At 41.5% G+C, this 18,898-nt stretch overlaps 1 protein-coding gene across 2 annotated transcripts in view; it reads left to right on the top strand.

Moving 5' to 3' along the window:
• LOC132401029 (ensconsin-like) overlaps positions 1-15,792 on the top strand; it is a 196,392-nt gene extending 180,600 nt beyond the window's left edge. Inside the window, exons 5-7 of one of the 2 annotated variants that reach the window (XM_059982779.1) lie at positions 11,883-11,924; positions 14,750-14,846; positions 14,935-15,788. The gene's annotated coding sequence lies outside the window, so the exon portion shown is untranslated. Of the gene's footprint in view, positions 1-11,882; positions 11,925-12,599 lie in introns of both variants that reach the window. The other variant, XM_059982782.1, reaches the window with a different exon arrangement.
• The last annotated feature ends 3,106 nt before the right edge of the window (positions 15,793-18,898 follow it).

The raw sequence follows: 18,898 nt of genomic DNA, 5'->3' as shown, positions 1-18,898 counted from the left end.
TGAGTTTAAGTCTGGTAGTGAGGAAAAAAACTGTTCAAAAAAATTACCATCGTCAAAGTTGGGGGCATACAGGTTTGCTAGTGCAACTTTAGTGTTATATTGTTTACCAGAAACAATAATAAAATGGCCATTTGTATCAGATATTTTATTATGGAGTTCAAAAGGAATATTTGAGTTAATAAAAATGGGGACTCCCCTAGCTTTAGCGGTAAAGGATAAATGAAAATGCTGATCCGCCCACTTTGACAGAAGCTGGGAGTTATCAAAACAACGAATATGAGTTTCTTGAAGGAAAGCAATGTCAGCTTTGAGTTGTTTGATATGTGAGAATACCTTCCTCCTTTTAACAGGGTGATTCAATCCCTTTACATTCCAGCTCACAAATTTAAGTGCACTAGCCATTATCAATTACTAATGCATAAAAGGCAGCAGGCACATAAAAAGTCAAGCAGTATAACAGCAGTCTGGGGGAGCAGAGATGTAAACATAGATTCATAAAATCAAAACATATACATGTCCTGAGCAATAAAGAGAAATAATATATACAGTGAGTGATGTTGAAACTGGAAAATCCACCCCATCCACACAACCCAAAACTAGACGGCTACCAAAACAAGTAGCTAGCTCTACCAAAAAAATTAACCCAAGTACAACTTCCAGATCTGTGTCATTAACAGCAGTTCCGATAATAGGATCTTTTAAGAGACTCTTGGATAGGTACATGCAGCTTAGAAAAATAGAGGGATTCTAAAGTAAGGACATGTTCAGCACAGCTTTGTGGGCCAAAGGGCCTGTATTGTGCTGCAGGTTTTCTATGTTTTTTTTCTAACTCACTGCAGCTTGTATTGATCCTCCCCCACAACAGTGAGACAGCTGGTTAGAATCCAGTTAGAATGTCATAAATACTATTTTCCTGGATTTTCAGACAATGTGCCATATATGAGGCTGTGAAAGAAGATATGGGCCTATGGTCCTGGAGAGATCAGTCAGTGAAGATTAAGAGGTGTTTATCAGGATGGCTGCTGGAGAAGTTCTTTAGGGGTCAATTCTAGGACCACAAATTTCCACTTTGTACATTATAATCTGGACAAAGAAAATGATGGAATTGTGGTCAAGTTTGTAGATGCTACAAAGATTGTTTTCATTTCATGAGGACTAGTCATTAAAGCTAGAATGTATTGCTAGGATTTTAAAAGACGTTGGTGATATTTTTCTCCTGCGAGCACAAGACATCAAATTCAATTCATCTCATGAAGACCAGGGTTCACCAGACACCACAGGAGTGGACTGTGGAGGAAGATGGTCCATGAGCAGGTTCCTACAGTCAATGAGTAGCTTATCCTACGGCACTCAGTGTATTGCATTCTTCTTTTTATTATCTTTCAGTGGACAGAACAGTGAATGAGGAAAGATTAATTAGTTAATATTTTTCTAACAGTTTACAGTCTTTTTTTTCAGTTTAAGCACTAGCTTATGGTTTTTTATTTCAGTCTGAAACCAGCTCAGTCAGGCCTACAGACCCACATTCAAGCCATCACAACCACGGCTGTGCTCCCAACGGTCCACATTTTCAATCAGCTCATTTTCATCTTTAGTGTTCTACAGAATGTGGCTGCTTTATAAACATACACAAAATCCATCCTACTGTGAAGATAGAATGCTCTTTAACAGTACCTGTGCTCAGAACCATCTCATTCTCAGTCTGTGCACTAATTGTTTAAATCAAGCTTAGAATAGGGTAATTCCCAGATTTGATTGATCACATTGCCCAGTAGAGGGCACATGTAAAATGGGCACTGTGGAGACTTTGAACAAATATCTCTGCCTTAGTAGATATTTCCCCAAACTGCCATATTGATCACCAGATTTTTTAAAGTGTAGAGCTTCCTATTATTTACTGAGTGAACCCTCTCACCATTCAGTTTGGGTTCCAACCACTGCACAATTGACAGGTCGCTGAGCACTGGTAAATAACTTGGGATCCTGAGCGGGAATTAACTGTAATCGATATTGAACAGAACAACAGCAGCCAGGGCTCCTTTGTCTGGGGTAGTTGGATCTGTCCTGACTGGAGCTAAATGTCCGATTAAGGGAAAGGGAAAAGATAATGCAATTCTCACACATATATCAGCTGGGGAGTGATAGAGAGACACAAGCCCACAACCAAGGACTATCAGGCAGTTCCTGTGTGGGAATCATTAATCAGGAGAGGACCAAAGCAGTTAACAGTTGAATGTAAATACAAACCAATGAAAGGGAAAGACCCTCACCTGGTTGTTATTGTCACTGAATGAAGTGTGAGCCCCAGCAGTGCAGTCATCTGGGTGGGTATTAGGAACTGGCAATTACCATCAGAGGTCAGTGTTTAAACACAGGGTCCAGGGAACCATTCAAACCCCCAATAGTGACAGATGGACTCAGTTAACACCACTGTGTAAAAATCACTCTGAGCTCGATTAACTAGTTGTTATAGGTGAGAGACAGTGTTAAAGTTAGGACTAGAGTTTACATAAGTAATAGGAGCAGGAGTAGGCCATCTGGCCCATCGAGCCTACCCCACCATTCAATAAGATCATGGCTGATCCGTCTGTAAACTCAGCTCCATCCACCTACCTTTTCCCCATAACCCTTAATTCCCCTACTATGTAAAAACCTATCTAACTGTATCTTAAATATATTTAGTGAAGAAGTCTCAACTGCTTCCCTGGGCAGAGAATTCCACAGATTCACCACTCTCTGGGAAAAACAGTTTCTCCTCATCTCCATCCTAAATCTTCTCCCCTGAATCTTGAGGCAATGTCCCTTAGTTCTAGTCTCTCCTACCAATGGAAACAAATTTCCTACTTCTACTTTATCTATCCCTTTCAAAATTTCTATAGATCTCCACCCATTTTTCTGAATTCCAGATTATAGTCCCAGGCGACTCAGTCTTCCCTCACAGGTTAACCACTTCATCCCTGGAATCAACCTGGTGAGCCTCCTCTGCACTGCCTCCAAAGTCAGACTATCCTTCCTCAAGTCTGGAGAGCATAACTGCACACAGTACTCCAAGTGCGGCCTCACCAGTACCCTGTATAGTTGCAGCATGACCTCCCTGCTCTTGAATTCAATCCCTCTAGCAATGAAGGCCAACATTCCTTTTGCCTTCTTAATCACCTGTTGTACCTGCAAGCCAACTTTTTGCGATTCATGCACAAGCACTCCCAAGTCCCTCTGCACAACAGCATGCTGCAATTTTCACCATTTAAATCATAATCTGCTCTTCTATTATTCCTTCCAAAGTGGATGTTCCAAAATTTAGAAAATCTCCCTGTTTGAAATCTATAAATATAACAGAATCTCGAGAAAAATTCAGTTTCATTTCTTCAAAAAGGGGATATCCAAAAGGTTATATTTATTGAAGCACATGGTGATGTGTGTCTTTAAAGGAAAAGTCCATTTTGAATTCATTGGTGAGTTCCCAATAGTCTTCAGCAGGCTGCTTATATAGCTTGTGATAATTTCAAAGATTCAAAGACCATCTATCATCAAAGTATGTATGCTGTATACAACCCCTGAGATTCATCTTCCCACAGAGAACCATAAAGCAAAGAAAACCATGGATCCTGTTCAAAGAACAGCAAACCCCTAATGTGCAAAAAAACATGAAAATTGAGCAAAAAAAAAACACAGAACACAAAACACCAACTCATAAAGTCACCAGAAGAGTTCAGGCATATTCAGAATCAGAATCAGGTTTATTATCACCGGCGTGTGTCATGAAATTTCTTAAACTTAGCAGCAGCAGTTCAATGCAATACATAATTTAGAAGAAAAAATAATAAATATATAAATCAGTTACAGTGTATGTATATTGAATAGATTAAAAATCATGCAAAAACAGAAATGATATTAAAAAAAGTGAGGTAGTGTTTGTGGGTTCAATGTCCATTTAGGAATCGGATGACAGATGGGAAGAAGCTGTTCCTGAATCACTGAGTGTGTGCCTTCAGGTTTCTATACCTCCTACCTGATGGTAACAGTGAGAAAAGGGCATGCCCTAGGTCCTTAATAATTGTTGCTACCTTTCTGAGACACCGCTCCTGGAAGATGTCCTGGGTACTTGGTAGGCTGGTACTCAAGATGGAGTTGACTAAATTTACAACCCTCTGCAGCTTCTTTTGGTCCTATGCAGTAGCTCCCTCGTGACAGACACTGTTGCAGACTGTCAGAATGCTCTCCACAGTACATCTATAGAAGTTTTTGAGTGTATTTGTTGACATACCAAATCTCTTCAAACTCCTAGGAAATATAGCCACTGTCTTGCCTTCTTTATAACTGCATCAACAGGTTGGGACCAGGTAAGTTTCTTAGAGATCTTGACACCCAAGAACTTGAAACTGCTCACTCTCTCTACTTCTGATTTCTCTATGAGAATTGGCATGTGTTCCTTTGTCTTACCCTTGCTGAAGCCCACAATCAGCTCTTTCGTCTTACTAATGTTGAGTGCCAGGTTGTTGCTGCGACACCACTCCACTAGTTGGTATATTTCACTCCTGTATGCGCTCTCATCTCCATCTGAGATTCTACCAACAATGGTATCATCAGCAAATTTATAGATAGTATTTGAGCTATGCCTAGCCACACAGTCATGGGTACACAGAGTGTAGAGCAGTGGGCTAAGCACACACTCCTGACATGTATTGATCGTCAGCGAGGAGGATATGTTATCACTAATCCACACAGACTGTAGTCTTCTGGTTAGGAAGTGGAGGATGCAGTTGTGGAGGGAGGTACAGAGGCCCAGATCTGTAACTTCTCAATCAGGATTGTGTGAATGATGGTGATAAGTGCAGAGCGATAGTCGATGAACAGCATCCTGACATAAGTCTTTGTCTTGTCCAGGTGGTCTCAGGCCGTTTAAAGAGCCATTGAGATTCGCATCTGCCATTGATCTATTGGGGCGATGGCAAATTGCAGTGGGTCCAGGTCCTTGCTGAGGCAGGAGTTCAGTGTAGTCATGACCAACCTCTCAAAGCATTTCATCACTGCAGATGTGAGTGCTACTGCATGATAGTTATTAAGGCAGCCCATGTTAGTCTTCTTTGGCACTGGTATAATTGTTGCCTTTTTGAAGCAAGTGGGGACTTCTGCCCATAGCAGTGAGAGGGTGAAAATGTCCTGAATACTCCCGCCAGTTGGTTCGCACAGGTTTTCAGAGCATTGTCAGGTGTTCCATCGGGACCTATCGCCTTGTGAGGGTTCAGCCTCTTTAAAGAAAGCCTAACGTTGGCGTCTGAGACAGAGATCACAGGGTCATCAGGTGCAGCAGGGATCTTCACAGCTGTAGTCATATTCTCCTTTTCAAAGTGGGCATAGAAGGTGTTAAGTTCATCTGGTAGTGAAGCATCACTGCCATTCACGCTTTTGGGTTTTATTTTTTAGGAAGTGATGTCTTGTAAACCCTGCCAGAGTTGTTGTACATCAAGTGTCGCCTCCAACCTCTTTCGAAATTGTCTCTTTGCCCTTGAAATAGCCCTCCACAAATCATACCTGGTTTTCTGGTACAGGACTGAATGCCACAGATCTAGCTTTCAGCAGATGATGTTCCTCCTGGTTCATCCATGGTTTTTGGTTTGGGAAAGTACAGCAAGTCTTTGTAGGCACAAACTCATCCACACAGGTTTTAGGGTTAGTGCCAGTCTACCCCAATTGAAATCGCACAAAATAGTACCCAAAAAAAAGCGATCAGAAATCAGAATGTGAACTACAGAGTACAATCCACAAATTGCATTGATGAATCCTTCACTAAGATCCAGGACCTCTGGCAGCATCAATTGAAAGGGGGAGAGAGAGAGAGAGAGAGAGAGAGAGAGAGAGAGAGAGAGAGAGAGGGAGAGATAGTTCATGTGCAGACACCTTCCTCAGGAGCAATGGCCGAGAGGGAGTGAGTGGCTGGTCACACGTAGGCAGATGGCATCAAATACCTGCTCACCTTCCACTATCGATCTCATTAATTTCAATCTTCCTCAATGTTTTAATTGGCAGGATTGGTGAGAATTTTGAATAAATCTTAAACAAATTTCAGACTGAACGGAGCTGCTTTCATCATGCATTCTGGGATTGGAACACAGTCGGCCTCAGACATGGAAAAGCAGAGGCTGCTCCACAGTGGGAAGCTCTGAATTCATTCTCCCACCCCCCACTGGTCAGTGTAGGCATAATGCGCCAAATGACCTGTTTCTCTTGTGTGACTCTGTAGTGTGTGGAGCAAGGTATCTCTTGTCTTTCTATGTCAGGAAGAGAAAGTGTTGGAGGAAATTGCGAGATGTGGTTGTGGGCTCTGTCCACTGTGGTGGAGGGAAGGCAATGGTTAAGAAAAAAGGAAGATGTGTCAGAGGCATCTCTATGGAATATTCATATATTGCAGAGAGTGGAATGAAATCCTTGCAGGAGGTAAGGTTGATGGAGTCATTGATGAGGAGAACAGGGAAACTAACTGACAGTGCTGACATTTCATGCAGTGGTGTATGAAGACTTTAGGGATAAAGACTTTGGGGAAAGTGGGTCTGTGTTGACTGGAACAATAATTGCTCCATTTTCACTCAAAAATCCCAGTATGGCTTGAGCCTGTATGAGTGCTGATAGCTAAATGTTTGATCTGGAGAAAGTGAGTGAAGATAATGGAGAAATTGTTTAATGTGAAGACAGGTTCAGCCAGATGAAGACATAAGTGCTGGTGGAGGGGAACAGTTTTTCCTCTGTGCAAAGAAGAGCAGAGGGTCCTCAGACTCTCCTGATTAGAGAGGGTGAGATGGGGAAGATTTCACAGGGTCCCAAGGAACAATACTTTAAAGCCTGGGGTAGTGAGTATTTGGAATGAGCTGCCAGTGGAGGTGTTTGAACATGTACAATAATTTCATTGAAGAAGCATTTAGATAGGTAGATGGAAAGGGTGGGGGTGTGGGTGCCTGAAGAGACATGGGACAAATGCAGGAAACTGGACTGACTAGGTGGACACCATGGCTGACATGGGCGCATAGGACATAAGGGCGTGTACCTGACATGTATGGCACAATGACTCTATGTGGAATGGAGATGCAAAGGTGTTCTATCACAGTGGTGAAGATGAACTATTTAGAACCATAGAAATGGAAGCTGTTTATGAGATGTATAGCTCTCAATTTTCACAGATCTAAGTGAGAAGGGTCTGGATTGGGGGTGCTGTGTGGGAAACAATGGAAACAAGGCAGGAAGATATACATTCAGAGTGTAGGAACAGGCTGAAATATTGGGTATTGCTTCTGATCTTATGCAGAAGATAGAGAATGGGGTTGTGCTAGGATGGAATACAAAGCTTGGAAGCTGTGGAGAAGGTGTCAATTTTAGATAACCCAGCACATTTATTTTTCAACATAGTCCCCTCCTGCACTTACACATTTAGTCCAGCGGTCATGGAGCATATGGATCTTGTATCTCCAGAAAGTGTCCACAGCAGGGGTGATAGATAAGTTTGTGACCTAATGTAGAAGGAGATGAGTTATACAGCTCTCATTACATGCATTTACAGTTCAACTCTTTGAGTGATTATGCAGAAAATTTGAATAACTTATGAGGGGTGATTGACTCTCCTAGACAATTGCCTCCCACATAGACATGGACCTCATTTCCTCACATACAAGGAGTGATTGATAAGTTTGTGGCCTAAGGCAGAAAGAGATGAGTTAGTTATATTGAAAACTAAATGGGCTAGGTATTCTAAAGTTGACTCCTTCTACCTTAGGCCACAAACTTATCAATCACCCCTTGTATGTGAGGAAATGAGGTCCATGTCTATGTGGGAGGCAATTGTCTAGAAGAGTTTGAGAGCTGACATTCAGCCTCTGTGTGATTGAAGTCAATTCAACTGATACAGTACCGTTCTTTTTGACAGTTTTGATGACCATGACGGAGTTGGTCCATTGGGGATTGTTGGGTAAGTACCAGTGTGCTAGAATATACAATGTTACCCAGAAAGAATATTACCAACATGTTACACAGACAAAGGAGAATAACTGACCATTCACAGCTACATTATTTCATCCCATCAGAGAAATTCCCTTCTATATGCCAATCGCACTCTCCCACCACCAACATTTTCTCTCATTGTTAGTTCTGGTGAAGGGTTTTGATCTCAAACATTATTTGTTTCCTCTTTTCACAGCTGCTGTCTAATCTGTTGCGTCTTTCATTATTTTCAGTTTGAATTTTAAATTTCCAAATTTTCTTGATTTTCAATGAAATTTTATATTTATGTGACAATGATCATAGGGTTTAAGCAAAATTTTATCTGTTGACTGAGATCTTTTACATCCATCTCTGGAGACAAGCTGTTGACATACATCTTTTTATAAATATAACGATTCCCTCTGTTATCTTAACTATACATCTTCCCATCCTGTCCCTGGAAAAATGCTATTCCCTATTCTCAGCTCCTTAAGTCTCCATTGCATCTGTTTCTAGGAAGCAGCTATCCTTTCCAGGATATCAGAGAATGAGGATTCCCTTCCTCCACCATTGATGCTGACATCACCTGCATCTCCTCTGTTTCCCAAACATCCACACTCATCCCATCTTCCCGCTGCCTTAATATTGATCGAGTTCCTCATGTCCTTACCTACAACCACATGAGCCTCCACAGCCAATGCATCATACTCTGCAACTTCTGCCATCTCCAAAGGGATCCTACCACCAAATATATCTTTCCCTTCCCCCCGCCCCCCGCTTTCCACAGGGATTTCTCCATCTGTCATTCCTTTGTCCATTTGTCTCTCTCCACTAATCTCCCTCCTGGCACTTATCCCTGTAAATGCAACTGACCATTCACCTTCTCCCTCACCTCCATTCAGGGCCGGACACAGTCCTTTCAGGAGGGGCAGTACTTCACCTGTGAATCTGCTGGGATCCTTTAATGTTACTGGTGCTCTCGATGCAGCCTCCTCCACGTCGGTAAGACTTTTTATAAATTGGAGAACTGCTTCATCCAGCACCTTTGCTCCATCCGCCAAAAGTGGAACTAGCTGGTGGCCAATCATTTTAATTCCAATTCCCAACCCATCTGACAGGTCAGTCCGTGACCTCCCCTTGTGCCACGATGAGGCCTCTCTCAGGCCGGAGGAGCAATACTTATATTCCATTAGGGTAGCCTCCAACCTAATAGCATCGATATCAATTTCTCCTTCTGTTCAAAAAAATTTTCTCCCCCACTCCCCTCTTCTTTTCCCCTCCTGTTCCCCTTACTATCTCTTCTTTCAGTTAGTCCTGATGAAGGGTTTTGGCCCGAAACATTGACTGTACTCTACTTCTTCCTATAGATGCTGCCTGGCCTGCTGCATTCCACCAGCATTTTATGTGTGTTGCTTGAATTTCCAGCATCTTCAGACTTTCTCATGTTTGCTAATATATCAATATTATTCTGTCGCTCAAGATAATGTACTCCCCCTCAATATCATCACCAATTTGATTAGTGTCTGTAAACATACTAATCACTCATCCTGCATTCATATCCTCATCATTATTATAGCATACGAAGGATGATTGATAAGTTTGTGGCCTAAGGTAGGAGGAGATGAGTTATTGGGCTCTAGTTACATGCGCATGCAGTTTAACTCTTTGAGTAATTATGCAGAAAGTTTGAAGTTAATAACTCATCTCCTTTTACCTTAGGCCATAAAATTATCAATCTCCCTGATGAATTAGTAAGTACAAACTTTCCATAGCAGCCTGGGATGCACTTCATCAGGCCCTGGGGAATTATTTCCCTCAAAGCTAATAGCATATTCTAGAAAATCTTTGTGCCCATTTCTGAATTCTTCAACAACAATCACCTTCTTATTGAATTCACGTCAGAAATAGTCATTTAAATCCTGCCATATGTCTGAGGACATATTGCCATTTTGATCCTCATTATGTCCTTTGTCCAGAGTTAAAGTTTCAAGTCAAAAGTTGGGAGAAGTACAAAATAAACTTCCAGCTCCATCAGAGACACTTCCCCATGTAAATGTGGGAGTTACAATACAAGCACTTTCACTGCTTCCCTTCCCACCATCCAGTGACCCAAACAAGTTTTTCTGACTTGTCGGGTATGTCCCTCAGCCTGACAATACAATAAACAATACTCTGCACATATGATAAGGAAGCATAACCAGTCTCTTATATTAAACTATTTCTTCTGGTTTCACCCTTTCACAGATATTTCCTGTGACCCATCCATAACTTCTGTCATCTTCTCAATACAAATGCTGCCTGATCTACTGAGTGCTTCCAGCATTTTCTGTTTTTATTCTTTCTCTGTAAAGTAAATGCATCATAAATCTCCTTTAAACATCTCTCCAACCTCTAATCGAAGCTATGCACACCACCCAGGATTCTAAAAGTATTCTTTTGTTGAATTTTTGGGGGAATAGGACTTTGATCAATGCTTCTTACCAATTTGTATCAGGTTGCCCTTCAGCTTCTGAGGGTCTAGAGAAAGTAGTGCTATTTTTCCAACCTTTCCTTTTCACTGATACTCTCCAATACAGGTGACATCCTGGTGAAAATCCAACGTTTCCACATCCTAACTGTACTCAAGACCAGAACTGCACACAATACTCCAGATGTGGCCTGACCAAGACTTTATACTGTTGAAAAGTAAATTTCTGACACTTATACTCAGCATCTTTTCTGTTGAAGGCAACTAATTCATATCTTCTTTAACATCATATATGCTTATGCTTTTTTCCCAGAGCATAATTAAACCTAACAGCTTTACACATGCAAAGCTTGTCTCTTCTCTGAATTTCAATTGTCTTCAATCCAACTTCAGTTGTCTGCACAGTGAGACAGGGAACAGGCAGGCCCTGAAGACGCGTGTCCCCAAAGCCAACTGGAAGACCAGCACTCCAACTGCCCTCTCCAGCTGCATTTTTGTGTGTCCTTCAACTTTATCAGTGCATCTTATCTGTTTGGCACAAGGAATTTAAGACACTGTAACTCTTAGTCTTCTAGTTTCTGCCACTACTCCCAGCTTGTCTCTCACACCTGATGCAAAGGTGTTCTATCACAGTGGTGAAGATGAACTATTTAGAAGCATTGAAATGGAAGCTGATTATGAGATGTATAGCTCTCAATTTTCACAGATCTAAGTGAGAAGGGTCTGGATTGGGGGTGGGGGTTGGGAAAGAATGGAAAAAGGCAGGAAGATATACATTCAGATTGTAGGAACAGGCTGAAATATTGGGTATTGCTTCTGATCTTATGCAGAAGATAGAGAATGGGGTTGTGTTAGAATGGAATACAAAACTTGGAAGCTGTGGAGAAGGAGTCAATTTTAGAAAACCTAGCACATTTATTTTTCAACATAGTCCCCACCTACACTTAAACATTTAGTCCAGCAGTCATGGAGCATATGGATCTTGTACCTCCAGAAAGTGTACACAGCAGGGGTGATAGATAAGTGTGTGGCCTAATGTAGAAGGAGATGAGTTATACAGCTCTCATTACATGCACTTGCAGTTCAACTCTTTGAGTGATTATGCAGAAAATTTGAAGTTAATAACTTATGACAGGTGATCGACTCTCCTAGACAATTGCCTCCCACATAGACATGGACCTCATTTCCTCACATACAAGGGGTGATTGATAGGTTTGTGGCCTAAGGTAGAAGGAGTCAACTTTAGAAAACCTAGCCCATTTAGTTTTCAATATAACTAACTCATTTCCTTCTACCTTATGCCACAAACTTATCAATCACCCCTTGTATGTGAGGAAATGAGGCCCATGTCTATGTGGGAGGCAATTGTCTAGAAGAGTTTGAGAGCTGACATTCAGCCTCTGTGTGATTGAAGTCAATTCAACTGATACAGTACCGTTCTTTTTGGCAGGTTTGATGAGCATGAAGGAGTTGGTACATTGGGGGCTGTTGAGTAAGTACCAGTGTGCTCTGCAACTTCTGCCATCTCCAAAGGGATCCTACCACCAAATATATCTTTCCCTTCCTCCCGCCCCCCGCTTTCCACAGGGATTTCTCCATCTGTCATTCCTTTGTCCATTTGTCTCTCTCCACTAATCTCCCTCCTGGCACTTATCCCTGCAAATGCAACTGTCCATTCACCTTCTCCCTCACCTCCATTCAGGGCCGGACACAGTCCTTTCAGGAGGGGCAGTACTTCACCTGTGAATCTGCTGGGATCCTTTAATGTTGCTGGTGCTCTCGATGCAGCCTCCTCCACGTCAGTAAGACTTGTCATAAATTGGAGAACTGCTTCATCCAGCACCCTTGCTCCATCCGCCAAAAGTGGAACTAGCTGGTGGCCAATCATTTTAATTCCAATTCCCAACCCATCTGACAGGTCAGTCCGTGACCTCCGCTTGTGCCACAATGAGGCCTCTCTCAGGCCGGAGGAGCAATACTTATATTCCATTAGGGTAGCCTCCAACCTAATAGCATCGATATCAATTTCTCCTTCTGTTCAAAAAAATTTTCTCCCCCACTCCCCCCTTCTTTTCCCCTCCTGTTCCCCTTACTATCTCTTCTTTCAGTTAGTCCTGATGAAGGGTCTTGGCCCGAAACATTGACTGTACTCTACTTCTTCCTATAGATGCTGCCTGGCCTGCTGCATTCCACCAGCATTTTATGTGTGTTGCTTGAATTTCCAGCATCTTCAGACTTTCTCGTGTTTGCTAATATATCAATATTATTCTGTCGCTCAAGATAATGTACTCACCCACAATATCATCACCAATTTGATTAGTGTCTGTAAACATACTAATCACTCATCCTGCATTCATATCCTCATCATTATAGTATACGAGGGATAATTGATAAGTTCGTGGCCTAAGGCAGGAGGAGATGAGTTCTTAGGCTCCAGTCATATGCATTTGCAGTTTAACTCTTTGAGGAATTATGCAGAAAGTTTGAAGTTAATAACTCATCTCCTTCTACCTTAGGCCATAAACTTATCAATCACCCCGATGAGTTATTAACTACAAACTTTCCATAGCAGCCTGGGATGCACTTCATCAGGCCCTGGGGAATTATTTGCCCTAAAGCTAATAGCATATTCTAGAATATCTTTGTGCCCATTTCTGAATTCTTCAACAACAATCACCTTCTTATTGAATTCAGGTCAGAAATAGTCATTTAAAACCTGCCATATGTCCTCAGTCGGCACACACAAATTGCCATTTTGAGCCTAATTATATCCTTTGTCCAGAGTTAAAGTTTCAAGTCAAAAGCAGGGAGAAGTACAAAATAAACTTTCATCCATGCATTTCCACCTCTGAAAGTTCTCTGATGAACTTTCCCATGTAAATGTGGGATTTACAAAACAAGCACTTCCCTTCACACCATCCAGTGACCCAAACAAGTTTTTCTGACTTGTCGGGCATGTCCCTCAGCCTGACAATACAATAAACAATACACTGCACATATGATAAGGAAGCATAACCAGTCTCTTATATTAAACTATTTCTTCTGGTTTCACCCTTTCACAGATATTTCCTGTGACCCATCCATAGCTTCTGTCATCTTCTCAATACAAATGCTGCCTGATCTACTGAGTGCTTCCAGCATTTTCTGTTTTTATTCTTTCTCTGTAAAGTAAATGCATCATAAATCTGCTTTAAACACCTCTCCAACCTCTAATCGAAGCTATGCACACCACCCAGGATTCTAAAAGTATTCTTTTGTTGAATTTTTGGGGGAATAGGACTTTGATCAATGCTTCTTACCAATTTGTATCAGGTTGCCCTTCAGCTTCTGAGGGTCTAGAGAAAGTAGTGCTATTTTTCCAACCTTTCCTTTTCACTGATACTCTCCAATACAGGTGACATCCTGGTGAAAATCCAACGTTTCCACATCCTAACTGTACTCAAGACCAGAACTGCACACAATACTCCAGATGTGGCCTGACCAAGACTTTATACTGTTGAAAAGTAAATTTCTGACACTTATACTCAGCATCTTTTCTGTTGAAGGCAACTAATTCATATCTTCTTTACCATCATATATGCTTATGCTTTTTTCCCCAGAGCTATGAGCTTGCATCACAAGATCCCTCTGTACATCAATGATCCGAAGGGACTTGCCAAGCACAGTATACTTTTGTCTTACATTTGACCCCTCAAAGCATAACTCATGACATTGTAAAGACTAAATTCTATCTGCCATTTCCATGTCCATATTTCCATCTGGTCTACAGTATATCGTGCACTATCCTTTGAAAACCTCCTCGCCACCCACAGTTCCACCAATACTTATGTTGTCTGCAAATTTACTAATCATCCCACATAAAAAACACCCAAATGATTTAAACATATCACAAGCAACAGAGGTGCCAGCACCAATCCTTGCTTAACACCACTGGTCAGAGAACTCCAGTCAGAACAACATCCCCCCAAACCTACGCTCTGTCTTCAATGATGATGGCATTGAATCCAATCTGCCAACCTTCCATTGATTCCATGTTCCTTCATTTTCTGGATCATGAAGGACCTTGTGGAAATATTTACAGATGTCCTCTACTACACTTCTCTCATCAAACATCTTTGTAACTTTTTCAGATTTCTAACATCTGCATTTAGTTTCATTTTCATTTATGAGGTAAGGTGTTGATTTGATATATGCCTGACCTAACCTATTTTTCCAATGTGAATGTAATCAGCATAGAGAGAGTTAATTCCACTAAGTCCATCAGAATGATATAACCTAAAAAGAATTTCCATAACATAGCAGCTGTTCTCTCCTCAGGCATCAAATGTCCTTGCCTGCAGAGGACTGGATCAGAGAACACCTTTATAAATGGGTTAAGTCTGCTTAACGTGGAGTAGAGAGACATCACCTGCCTGTATGTAAATCTTAGTTAAACCTAACAGCTTTACACATGCAAAGCTTGTCTCTTCTCTGAATTTCAATTGTCTTCAATCCAACTTCAGTTGTCTGCACAGTGAGACAGGGAACAGGCAGGCCCTGAAGACGCGTGTCCCCAAAGCCAACTGGAAGACCAGCACTCCAACTGCCTTCTCCAGCTGCATTTTTGTGTGTCCTTCAACTTTATCAGGGTATCTTATCTGTTTGGCACAAGGAATTTAAGACACTGTAACTCTTAGTCTTCTAGTTTCTGCCACTACTCCCAGCTTGTCTCTCACACCTGAATCAGAGGACTCAATAAACTGCATTTTGAAAGATACAGATCTTTGTAAGTTTCTTGTCACATGAAGGTCAGAATAAACAGTATACATGTTAATGATAAATCCAGTCAATACAGTGATAACAGAATGTTGCAAAGTTTTGTTGTGTAAACCGATATTGGGAAAAAGAAATGCTGAAGTGACAGACGAGTTGGAATCGTGGGTTTGAGAATGTGGCAGCACCAGCAGGGAAGGGAATGTGACAGGGATAATTGGCTCAGATGTCTGATAGCAGTGTGGAAAATGCTGTTCTTGTGTCCAGTCATCTGGGATTTCAATGTCTTGCATCTTGTGCTGGAAGGTCGAAGAGAGGAAAGAGGGGGGTAGCAACATCGACGATACCATTAACCACCCTGATGCAATTACCTGTGACGACGGACTGGAAGGAAAGAAGGGATGAGCCTGTGATTGTCTGGAAGTGTTTATCATCTGCTGCAGCTTCCGTTATCCAGATCCAATTGACGGACCTGACAGAGATACAACCTATCAAGTCTGTAAATCACATATCTAAAAGTCTTAAAGATTTCTGTGGACAAGCTGAAACTCCTGAGATGCCTAAGAAACTATATATATGCTCATATGCTTTAGATGTTTTAAAAATTATGAATAAGCATCGATTTTGATTAAAATTAATACAATCACCATTAATCATCTTTGTCACCTGCTTAAATTCCTATCATCACTGCGTATGTGTACTGCATCTTCCAGCAACTCTTATCGTGAAAATTGTCACTTATGAAGTAAGAGATACCAAAAGACCCAGTGAAGACTTCAAGAATTGGATATCAAGTCCTTGGTCTAGAATCTGACTCAGTTGTTCCAACATCAATGGAATCAGCAGGGAGAGAGAGTTTATTCCACCAAGTTCATTTCAGGGATAGAACTCAACAGCATTTCGGGAAACTAGCAATCCTTTCCTTTGCCAATGAATATTTCAGCCTGCAGGGCAACGCATCAATTGCTCATTCGTTATGTGCCATGTCATCTGCTGTGAGCAATCATGGTCTTTCCATGACCAAGACTGTTTTTGGCAAATTTTTCAACAAGATAGGTAGCCCCAGCCATTATCAATACACTTCAGATTGACTGTCTGGTGTCAATAGTCACGTAACTAGTACTTCTGATATGCAGCATCTGCTCATACGACTATCCACCAGCTGTTCCCATAGTTTCATGTGACACTGATAGGGGCACCTATGCAGGTGCAACACTTTGCCCAAGTTTGACCTGCAGGCTTCACACCTACCTTGGTGGAGATGTATCTCCACTCTGCCATCCTAAAATGGAGCAATAAACATCTTTTTAAAGAGGTTACATTTGCTTAACCTGGAGCAGATTGATATCACTTACCCGGGAATTTGTCTTGATATCTTGAAGTGTTTGCTTTACATTTCAGTATTAAAATTTCAAATAATCTTTAGAATACTGCATATTCAAATCTTATCAACTCTCTGAGCACTGAGACTGAGATCAGACAGACTTTTCAAAACCTATATCCGTTGAAACTGCATCAGTTATGGACCAGCACTCCAACTGACTTCTTAGGCTGCACTGTGATGTACCCTGAGACTTTGCATGAGTACCTTGACTGTATTGTCCAAGGATTGGAAAGTCACATAACACTTAGTTTCCCAGTTTCTGCCATATCTCCTGGTTTGCCTCTCACTCCTGCACCAGAGATCTCATGTAAATTGTACATTTGTAATAAATGTGCAGTTAACATGTCAGATGATCTGTCATGGACCCAGCAGACAAATGCAATCATGAGGAAAAGGTGGCAGAATCTTTACTTTCTTTAGAGGATAAGGAGTTCCCAAACTTCTTTATGTCATGGAGCTTTACCATTAACTGAGGGAGGGGGCTCAATGGAGCCCAGGTTCGGAACCCCTGTTCTAACCTTTGACCTCCAAAAGCATAAAATATGACACTTGGAAAGACTAAATTCCATCTGCCAGTTCAATGTCCATATTTCCAACTGGACTATCCCCCCACGCTACGCTTTGAAACCTTCCTCGCTCTCCCAAACTCTACCAATACTTATGTTGAATGCAAACATACTAAACATTCCATGTAAAAAATTTCCAGAAAATTGAAATAAATCACAAGGAACTAAGGTCCAAGCACCAAAGCTTCTGTAACATGACTGGTCAGAGTCCTCCAGTCAGAATAACGTCCTGCAAAAACTACGCGTTGTCTCCTACAATGATATTATTGAATCCAGTCTGCCAGCCATCCATTGATTCCATGAGTCTTAATCTTCAGGATGATGAGAGACCTTGTGAAAATCTTTACGGATGTCCACATAAACATCATCTACTGCAATGTTCTCAACAAACACCTTTGTAACCTTCTCAAATGTCTAACATCTGCATCTATTTTTATTTTCATTTGTGAAGTAAGAGATACCGGAAGGTCTAGTCTGTTGATGTAACATACAAGAAGCCTGATCTGTGGTCTAGTACCTAACCTATTTCCCAACGTGAATGTAACCAGCACACAGAGAGTTAATTCCACCAAGTCCATCAGAATGATTAAACAGAATTTCCATAACACATCAACTGTTCTCTCCTCAGGCATCAGAGATCCCTGTCTGCCAAACATTGGATCAGAGAACAATTTTATAATTGTGTTAAATTTGCTTAACATGGAGTAGAGTGCCATCACCTGCCTGGATTTACATCTGAATTATGCCTAACAACTTTACACATGCAAAACTTGTCTCTTCCCTGAATTTTAACTTCAATTGTCTAACCAGATGGAAAGAACAGCCAGGCTCTACAGACAAGACAAACAGGAGTCTTGATGAAGGATCTCAGCTTGAAACACTTTATTCTTTTCCATAGATGCTGCCTGGCCTGCTAAGTTCCTCCAGCATTTTGTGTGTGAGGCTCTGCACATTTATCTTCCTGAAGCCATCCCGTTTGTAGGACCAATGCTCCAAATGCCTTCTTTGGCTGCAATATTGTGTATGCTTTGACTTTGCAAATGTACTTTGACTGCTTTGCCCAGAGATTGGAAAGTCACATGACACTTAGTTTCCTAGTTTCTGCCATATCTCCCAGTTTGCCTCTCAGTCCTGCCCCAGGAAACTACATGGGGTTGGGGAGTGGGGGAGGGTTGAAGCTTTGCTGCTGCTTGTTTGTGTGGGGAGGGAGGCTTTGGGGTTCTAACCCTTTTTCTGTAATTCATGCTTTGTTTTCTTTACTCTCTCTTTCATGGATGCCTGCAAAAAAGTAAAGATCTCAGGTCGTATACTGTATACATTCTCTGACTGAACCATTGTTAATAAATGTGTAGTTGACACGTACACAAACACAATCTTAAGGAAAAGGCAGCAGATTCTTTAATTTCTCTGGAGGTTCGCATTGTCATTAAACACTCTAACATACTTCAGATCAACTCACACAAAATGCTAGAGTAACTCAGTAGGTTAGGCAGCATCTACGGAAATGAATAAACAGTTGACATTTTGGGATGAAACCCTTTATCGGTACTGGAAAGAAAGGAGAAAGATGCCAGTATAAAATGTTGGGGGAAGGGGAAGGACAACGAGCTCAAAGAAAATTGAGAAAATCTATCTTGGGTGCAACATATTGATACAATTACAATGGAAGTACAACAGTGGCTGCAGATATACTGTGGAGAGCACAAAACTGGCTGTATCACCGTCTGGTACAGATGGGCCACTGCACAAGATCGGAAAAAGCTG

Source organism: Hypanus sabinus, chromosome 10, assembly GCF_030144855.1.
Source record: "Hypanus sabinus isolate sHypSab1 chromosome 10, sHypSab1.hap1, whole genome shotgun sequence".
Lineage (NCBI taxonomy): Eukaryota > Metazoa > Chordata > Chondrichthyes > Myliobatiformes > Dasyatidae > Hypanus > Hypanus sabinus.
Note: the sequence above shows the minus strand (reverse complement) of the source record. Positions and strands in the feature narration are given on the sequence as shown.